Source organism: Pan paniscus, chromosome 7, assembly GCF_029289425.2.
Source record: "Pan paniscus chromosome 7, NHGRI_mPanPan1-v2.0_pri, whole genome shotgun sequence".
Classification (NCBI taxonomy): domain Eukaryota; kingdom Metazoa; phylum Chordata; class Mammalia; order Primates; family Hominidae; genus Pan; species Pan paniscus.
The window spans coordinates 120,170,573-120,178,375 of NC_073256.2; the positions used below are offsets into that span (position 1 = coordinate 120,170,573).

A 7,803-nucleotide genomic window follows, 5' to 3' on the forward strand; every position below is an offset into this window, starting at 1 on the left:
AGCAAGACTCTGTCTCAAAAAAAAAAAAAAAAACAAAAAAAAGATTAAAACAATTGAACTCATGGAGACAGAGAGTAGTAGAAGGATGGTTACCAGAATGGTAGGTGGGCCAGGGATGAGGGGGAGTGAGGATGGTTAATGGATATAAAAACGTAGCTACACGGAAGGAATAAAATCGAGTACTTGGTAGCACAACAGGATGACTACAGTCAATAATAATTTATCATACATGTAAAAATAACTAAAAGAAGGCCAGATGTGGTGGCTCACACCTGTAATCCCAGCACTTTGGGAGGCCGAGGCAGGCAGGCAGATCACTTGAGGTTAGGAGTTTGAGATCAGCCTGGCCAACATGTGGAAACCCCGTCTCTAGGCTAAAAATACAAAAAATGAGAGGCCAAGGCGGGCAGATCACGAGGTCAAGAGATCGCCCACATTGTGAAACCTGTGTCTACTAAAAATACAAAAAAAATAGCTGGGCGTGATGGTGCGCACCTGTATCCTCAGCTAGTCCAGAGGCTGAGGCAGGAGAATCACCTGAACCCAGAAGGCAGAGGCTGCAGTGAGACAAGATCATGCCACTGCACTCCAGCCTGGGTGACAGAGTAAGACTCTGTCTCAAACAAAACAAAACAAAACAAGCAAACAAACAAAAACTACTAAAAGAGTATGATTGGAATATTTGTAACACAGAACAGATAAATGCTTGAGGTGATGAATACTCCACTTACCCTGATATGATTATTATGTATTGTATGTTTATACCAAAATAGCTCATGTACCCCATAAATATACACACCTACTATGTACCCATAAATTTAAAAAAATCTAGAAAATGATCAAATCTAAAATCTAAGCTAATTTCTATTTGAACTAAGAAAAATTGTTTTCCTTAAAAAAAAAAAAAAAAACGCAGATAGGGTCAAAACCCAAGATGAGGCTGTCTTGGAAGCAGAGACAGCACACAGGAAGCCCCATCAGACACAAAGGAAGCCTATGAGGCCAAACGTGGGGGCAGAAGACAGAAGAGCCGACAGCTCATTTGTTTCCCTGGGAGTTCCACTAACGAGTGGCAAGGATGGAGTGCTTGCCTCCCAGTGGGCTGCTGGGTGGAGAGGAAAGCTGAATAAAGCAAAGCCTCTCAAAGCAGGCAAAGCATGGTAAAGGCTGTAGTGGAAGTGCCAAGGGTCAAGTTAACTCATGAGAAAAGCTTCATGAAGGTGGCAATCCAGCTGGGCCCAAGCCAAAAGCATAAGTAATCAGAATTAGAAACGGTGGAGGAGTCAACCCCTACTGAGACAGTTCGGGTTCTCAGCCTGAAGGAAAATGTGGAAGTTGGAGGTTGTGGAGTTTGTGACTTAAGCCACAGCCCCCTCCTACACCTGGCCTTAGCTCCCAGGATACCTGCCCCCCACTGGGCCAGGCCACGGACTTCCCAAAGGGCAACCACATAAAGCACAGGACCTTCCACCACTCACACTTTCCAAACCTATCCCTGGCCACTATTTCTTCCCTCTGATGTCACAGGGCTCTGCATCTTGTCCCACCTCAGCAAAATTAGACCCCCTGGTTTCCCAAGAGATGTCATTTTTAACTCTTTTCTACAGGCGCCTGGAGCACAGGGCTTCCCAGAAGTCTGATTCAATGCTATTTTGAGCTGGGTTAGATTGGCAGAAATGAACCACCCACCCTTGGAAAAGTCACACTTGGGAAAAGACTGCCCCAGCAGAGGTGGACTGGGAGCTCTTTCTCAGCATGAGTTTGAATGGGGGTCATATGGAGCAAGGAGACGTTCACATGGTTTCTGCAAAGCTGTGCTGACAAATAGCTCTGGACAGATCCAGACCGGTTCTGTTCACCCAGCTGTTATGCCGCTTCTGCCTGCAAGATGAGAAAGACACCTCCCCTCCCCAGGTTGGCATCATTTATTGAACCATGGCTTTGGAAAGAACAACAAGTTCAAATCCCGGAAAGAAGCTGAGCGTGAATTCCAGCTGGAGGCCCACCAATGACAGCCCTGTCTTGCTATCCTGGGGGGCATGGCATGGGTGGGCGGGGTGCGATGGGGTGGAGGGAAGGAAATCCAAGCACCTGTGGATGCTTGCTGCCTTACTCTGTCCTCCTGGCTCCACGTCACCCTTCCTTCCTGCTTGACGTGATCAGGGAAATCTGCGGGGTTAAAGAAGCTTCTAGAAGCCACTTAGTCCCCCTGCAGGTAGATGCTTTTTTAAGGGTCTCTTGCTCACTTTGAGCATTCTAGAACCACAGATGCAGCCTCTCAGAGTGGTTACCGAGCACCAACTCAGGGGCAGACCATAGTGCCCAGCCTTGTTACAGCGAGGAAGGTGACTCTCAGTGGACTGGGGCTCTTGAATTCCTTTACCCTCAGACATACATCCTTCCAACCCCATCATCCCACGATGGTGACAGGGTCTGTGGTCAAGGGAAGGGGTCAGGTTAGGTCAGTGCAGTTCTTCAAGTCGGACCCCAAGCAGGCAGCACCAGTCCCCAAGAGTAGGGCTCGGCCAGAGCTGCTCCCATCAAAGGGAACTGGGTGGGGCCCTGTTATTCAGACACAAATATCTGCTGGGCCCCTGGGACCCAGGGTGTCCAAAGGTGGTTCTTTTCCTCCCTCAGAAACTTGGCCCAGGGCCTTTCCCAGCAAGTGCCTCCCCCTCCTCCCGCCCTCGGGTTCCCTTCCCAGCCACCCACTCAGTGAGGGCTTCAGCACGTGGCTGTGGGGGGCGGCGGGTTTCCTCTCCGCCCCGGCAGCTCTGCAGAGGGTGGTTTTCGCCCTCTCTTCTCCCCCATCCCCCGTGACTTCTTGTAAAAGGCTCCGGCGTCCCCACCCACCTCCGCCCTCCCGCGGCTGCCAGACCGGTGCCTGCCCCCGCCTCCCCCGGAGGCCGCGCTTTCTCCCCGCCCCTGGCAGCGGGCTCTGCTTCGGAAACTGTTGACTCAGAGGGTGGCCGGGCGGCCAGCGTCTGATGTCAGCCTGGAGCTGGGCCAGGGAGTGCAGGGCGTGCGGCGCTGGGAGCGAGGGAGGAAGGGTGCGGGGCCGGGCCGGGCTGGGTGGGCGCCCGCGGCAGGCGTAGGGGCTGCGCTCGGCGCTCCCGGCTGCGCGCTCGGCCTCGGCGGCGGCCCGGGCGCCCGTGACTCAGGGTGCGTCACCGGAGCAGATGCCCGGGGCGGTTGGAGGCTCCCGGGCTCCCGCTGACTCATCAGAAAGGCCTGCCGCGCGGCCCGGGGGGCGGGGGAACGTGGGGGACCGCGGGGAGCTGCCGGGCAGGCGGCAGCCGAGGTCGTTTGAGGCGCGCAGAGCCGGAAAACCCCACGGAGACGGCTGCGCGGGGGCGGGGCGATCGGCACTGACCAGGTCACCTGCAGCGCGGGCTGACAGCGGGCGACTGAAGGAGGGAGCAAGTCTCCCACCCCCAGCAGCCGGCGGCCGCTTCCGAAGCCTGCCCCCTTCCACTGCGGAGCGGCGCCCCGCGGGCCCCCAGCCAGCGCGCCCGAGGCGCCCCCGCCCCGTGTCGCTCGCGCTGCGTTATTGGGAGAAGGCGGTTCCTGAGCACCAGCGCGGGCCTCGGTGACACCGGAGGTCGCTGGGGTCTTCCCCTTCCCCTTAAGACTCTGGGTCTGTCTGTGGGAAAAGCTTTCATTCCCCACCCCACTCTACGCCGACCCTCTCCGGGGGAGGCTCCACTGGCACTGTAGACACCACGTGCTGGGTAAAAAGGCCTGGTCCCAGCGCTTCCCTGTCACTGACTGCTAACCACAAGGAGCCGTGGCACTCAGGAAATGCGGCAGGGGGGCTGGAGAACTATCAGGAAGGGGTGTGGGCAGAGAAGAGACTTCCACCCAGTCTTGGAACACGGACACAGTCCATGGCATTCAAAAGAGGTGGGAGGCTCCTCTGTGCACGGTGCCTTCCGCCCCCGGGACAGGTGGAGGAGGGGATTTGACTGGTCCTCACCCTCTGCATTTATAGTCTGGGCACACCTTGGGCAGTGCGGCAGGAGGGCGCTGTGGAGTACAGGCACATGCAGAAGCTGTGGCGAGGGCTTCCTGGTGGAGCTGGCAGTAGGGCAGGGACCTTGAAAAGGAATGATTTGAACAGATCGGAAAAGACATTCCAGACAGAAACAAATGCCTGAAACCCAAACCGAGAAGCAGGAAAGAGCAGACTGCGTTCTGGGAATGGCAGGGAGTCCAGTTTGACTGGAAGACCTGAGGCTCAGAGGCGCATCACGGCCCAGATGCAGACCACAGAGGCAGGCACAGTGGCCCAGGAGGACCGAGGACCTGGAGTCACGGGGTTCCGCCCGCTGCCCCTGGGGAACCGAGTCATGCCAGTTCCCAGACAGATGAATTCCTTCCAAGAATTCCACAGTCCTGCTCAATCCTAGCCGCCAAGCCTCCTGGCCTTGGATGGCTGCTGTCTAATGCAGATCCTCTTTCATCCAGATTTCAAATATTTTTCCTATTCTGTCCTTTGATCACTAACGTTTATGTTTATCTACATCAGCATCCCTCAATCCTGACGGCACTCTGAAATTATCTAGGGGTGCTTTAAAAAAGAAAAATGTTGATGCATGGCCCTCCTCCAGGAAATCTGATTTTATTGGTCTGGGGTGCGGCCCAGGCATCAGCAGACTTTTAATGAGCAGTTAGAGAGGAGAACCACTGATGGAGATGGTCACCAGGGAGTGTCCAGGTCAGACCGCCACAGAAGAGTGCAGCCTCCTGGCCTTCAGACCCAACTGGGACAAACCCCGAGAACAGCCTTGGCAGACCTCCAGGGGCAGCTGGACTCCCTGAGGCTGGATGTTGCAGCCTCTCCCAGGCATCCACTCTGCAGCTGAGGCCAAACTTTCCAACGGGAAGGGAGGGTGAGGCTTCTATTTGTTTCCCAAGAGCCAGCTGACCTTTGAAGCTAGTGATAACCACCACAAACCTCACTGGTGGGAGAACGAGGCACTGCAGCCAGTTCTCATCAACCCCACATCCCTGCAGGGGGCCCCAAGGCGGATGTGTCACCATCCTCTGCAACGCTGGGCCTCAGAGGTGGAGGAGGCCCAGCCATGGCCAGATGGGGGATCTGGGGAACAGGTCCTCTGCTTTCTGGGAAAACAGAGGTGATGATTCCTGGCCCCAAAGGTTCTTGTTGGGAGTCTTGAGATAAATCCCCTAGCAGTGCTCAGCATGGGGAGAATTTTCAGTGACTGTTCCCTTCCTCCTGTTTTGCTAATAACTCTTTTCACAAATTTAGGAGAGTCTCCGAGTCTGGGCCTTGCCACTCCTCACTCAGCATCTGACCATCCCCACCTCCTGGATCTACAGGGTTCATAGAGGAGGACCCAGAAGAGGGAAAGTCAGGCTGAGGAACTTGGCCTCCCTGCTGCAAGGGAAATGACATCGGTTACCAAGGAGGTGACCAGCTATCCTTTTCCAAGACTGAAAAGCAGAAATATGGCCCTGAGCCTAGAGGGTCTAAGAGAACAATAGGAAGAATTTCCTGACAAAGGACAATGTTGCCTAAAGGACTCATAAAGCTCTGTGAAAATAGGAGACTCCTGAGCACCAGACCCTTCTCCACCAGGCAGTGTTTTTCCCATATGACAGCTGAGAAAACTGAGGCTGAGAGACATGTAATAACTTGCTGAAGCAGCAACCAGCACGGCATATAGCTGAAATCTGTAGATCAGCAGTTAAAAGTGGTAGGGCAAGTCCTCTCTGACTTTCAGCGCTAAGAGCCTAGGATTCTGTGTTTTTCTGCTTAAGCCTGGGAATCAGAGTCCTACAAAAGCCGCGCCTAATCCTGGGGGTGTGGGCTTTAAACCCAGAGAGAAAGCATGTTATTGGAATACTCCTGCACTTTTCTCCCTTTGAATCCCACCACGGAAAGAAAATTCTGTGACGTGTACCCAGTATTTATTGGAGGGTATTTCCTAGCAAGAAAATGAGGGCGATTGACCAGGCACGGTGGCTCACGCCTGTAATCCCAGCACTTTAGGAGGCCGAGGCAGGCAGATCACCTGAGGTCAGGAGTTCGAGACCAGCCTGACCAACATGGAGAAACCCCGTCTCTACTAAAAATACAAAATTAGCCGGGCGTGGGGTGGCGCATGCCTGTAATTCCAGCTACTCCTGAGGCTGTGGCAGGAGAATCGCTTGAACCCGGGAGACAGAGGTTGCAGTGAGTTGAGATCAAGCCATCGCACTCCAGCCTGGGCAACAGAGTGAGACTCTGTCAAAAAAGAAAATGTGGTACATCTATACTAATGGAGTACTATTTAGCCGTCAAAGAAAAAAAAGAAAAGAAAAAGAAAGAAAGAGAAAGAAAGAAAGAAGGAAAGAAAGAAAAAGAAAATGAAGGCGATTGTCAACAGCCTCTGGAAATACAGAGCAGGGTCCAGAAATGGCCCCTTCTTAGATGGCGGGCTGGACAGTGCTGCTCCTTCTTAGCCACTGGCGGCAGAAAGACAAAGCCTGGTAATTGTTCTTGGGATTCTCCCTGTCACCTCTCCTTGTAGGTCACAAGCTTCCTGATGCGACAGCCCGTGGGACTACTAGAAGGAAAGATACTCCTTTTCCCATTTTACAGATCAGGAAACTGAGACTGGACAGAAACACCACCAGGGTTGAACTGTGAATGGATCTGACTCCAACCCACAAATTCTTCACCTGGTCTCGAAAAGAGGCCCTGGCAACCTACTGCGCACCAAAGGGGAACCCGCCCGCCGTCCCAGGCCGGGCTCTCCCTGCTGCGGGGCGGCCCGGGCGCGGCGGGACAGGGAGCGGAAGGAACGGGCTTGGCGCGCACTCGCCGAGGCCCAGGCAGGATTCGAGCGCCAGGGAGGCGCCCATTTCCCTTCCCCCGCGCCTGGGAACGCGGTGCTGGGGGCGGGGCCCGACCGCTGCCCCCTCCAACCGCCTCGACCGCCAGGTGCCCCGAAGCCCGGCCTCCCCTCCCACCCCCGCGCCTGTTCCCGGCGCAGCCCGAGCCGCGGCAGTCACGTCTCACCATCCGGCCCCAAAGTAAGAGCCAGCCGCAGCCGCGCCGACCCCGCGCTGGGTGGGAGGGCGCGGGGAGGGCGGGGAGGGCGCGGGGAGGGCGGGGCAAGGAGGTGAGGGGAGGGCGGGTTGCCTGGGCCCCGCCCGCTGCGCCCGGGTCGGCCGGGGAGAGGCGCGGGCGAGGCGCAGCGCCGCAACCACCGCCCCTGCCGGGCGCTCGGCGAGCGGGGGCAGGGCGGGGTGAGGCCTGGCCGGGGATGCCGCGAGGCCGCGCCTCCAGGGCTGTGCGCGGGCGGGTGTTGCTGGGGAGAAAAGCGCGGCACGGCCCCGCCCGAGTCCTGCGGGCACAGCGCTCTCTGCTGGTGTGGGTTGAGAACTGCATGAGACTAATTAAAGACCACCATCCACTTAAAAAAAAAAAAAAAAACCTAATTCGAATCGGAACCTCACTGTGTTACTGTGAATATGCCTAATTACTATTCGTCAATTTTAAAAAATTAATACATTGAAATAAACTAAGAAAGAAAAACCTAATTCAATAATGTGTCATAGGCGTTGCAGGTTTGAAATGTGGAGAAGGAAAAAAGAAAAAGAATCACTCATCATACCTTTATCTAGAAAGAAGCACTCAGAATATTCGTGTCTGTCTTTCCAGGGCTTCTTATCTGCAAATCTATGCATGTATGCATTCTTTAGAGGATAAAAAAGGCCGGTGGTGACTCATGCTGGTAATCCCAGCTACTCAGGAGACTGAGACGAGATGATCTAGGGTATCGCTTGAGCCCA

The 7,803-nt window shown here is 55.0% G+C and overlaps 1 pseudogene; it reads left to right on the forward strand.

Annotated features, from left to right (window-relative positions):
• The first annotated feature begins 3,179 nt into the window (after window positions 1–3,179).
• On the forward strand, window positions 3,180–7,098 carry LOC117981475 (collagen alpha-1(I) chain-like; annotated as a pseudogene).
• Window positions 7,099–7,803: the final 705 nt, after the last annotated feature.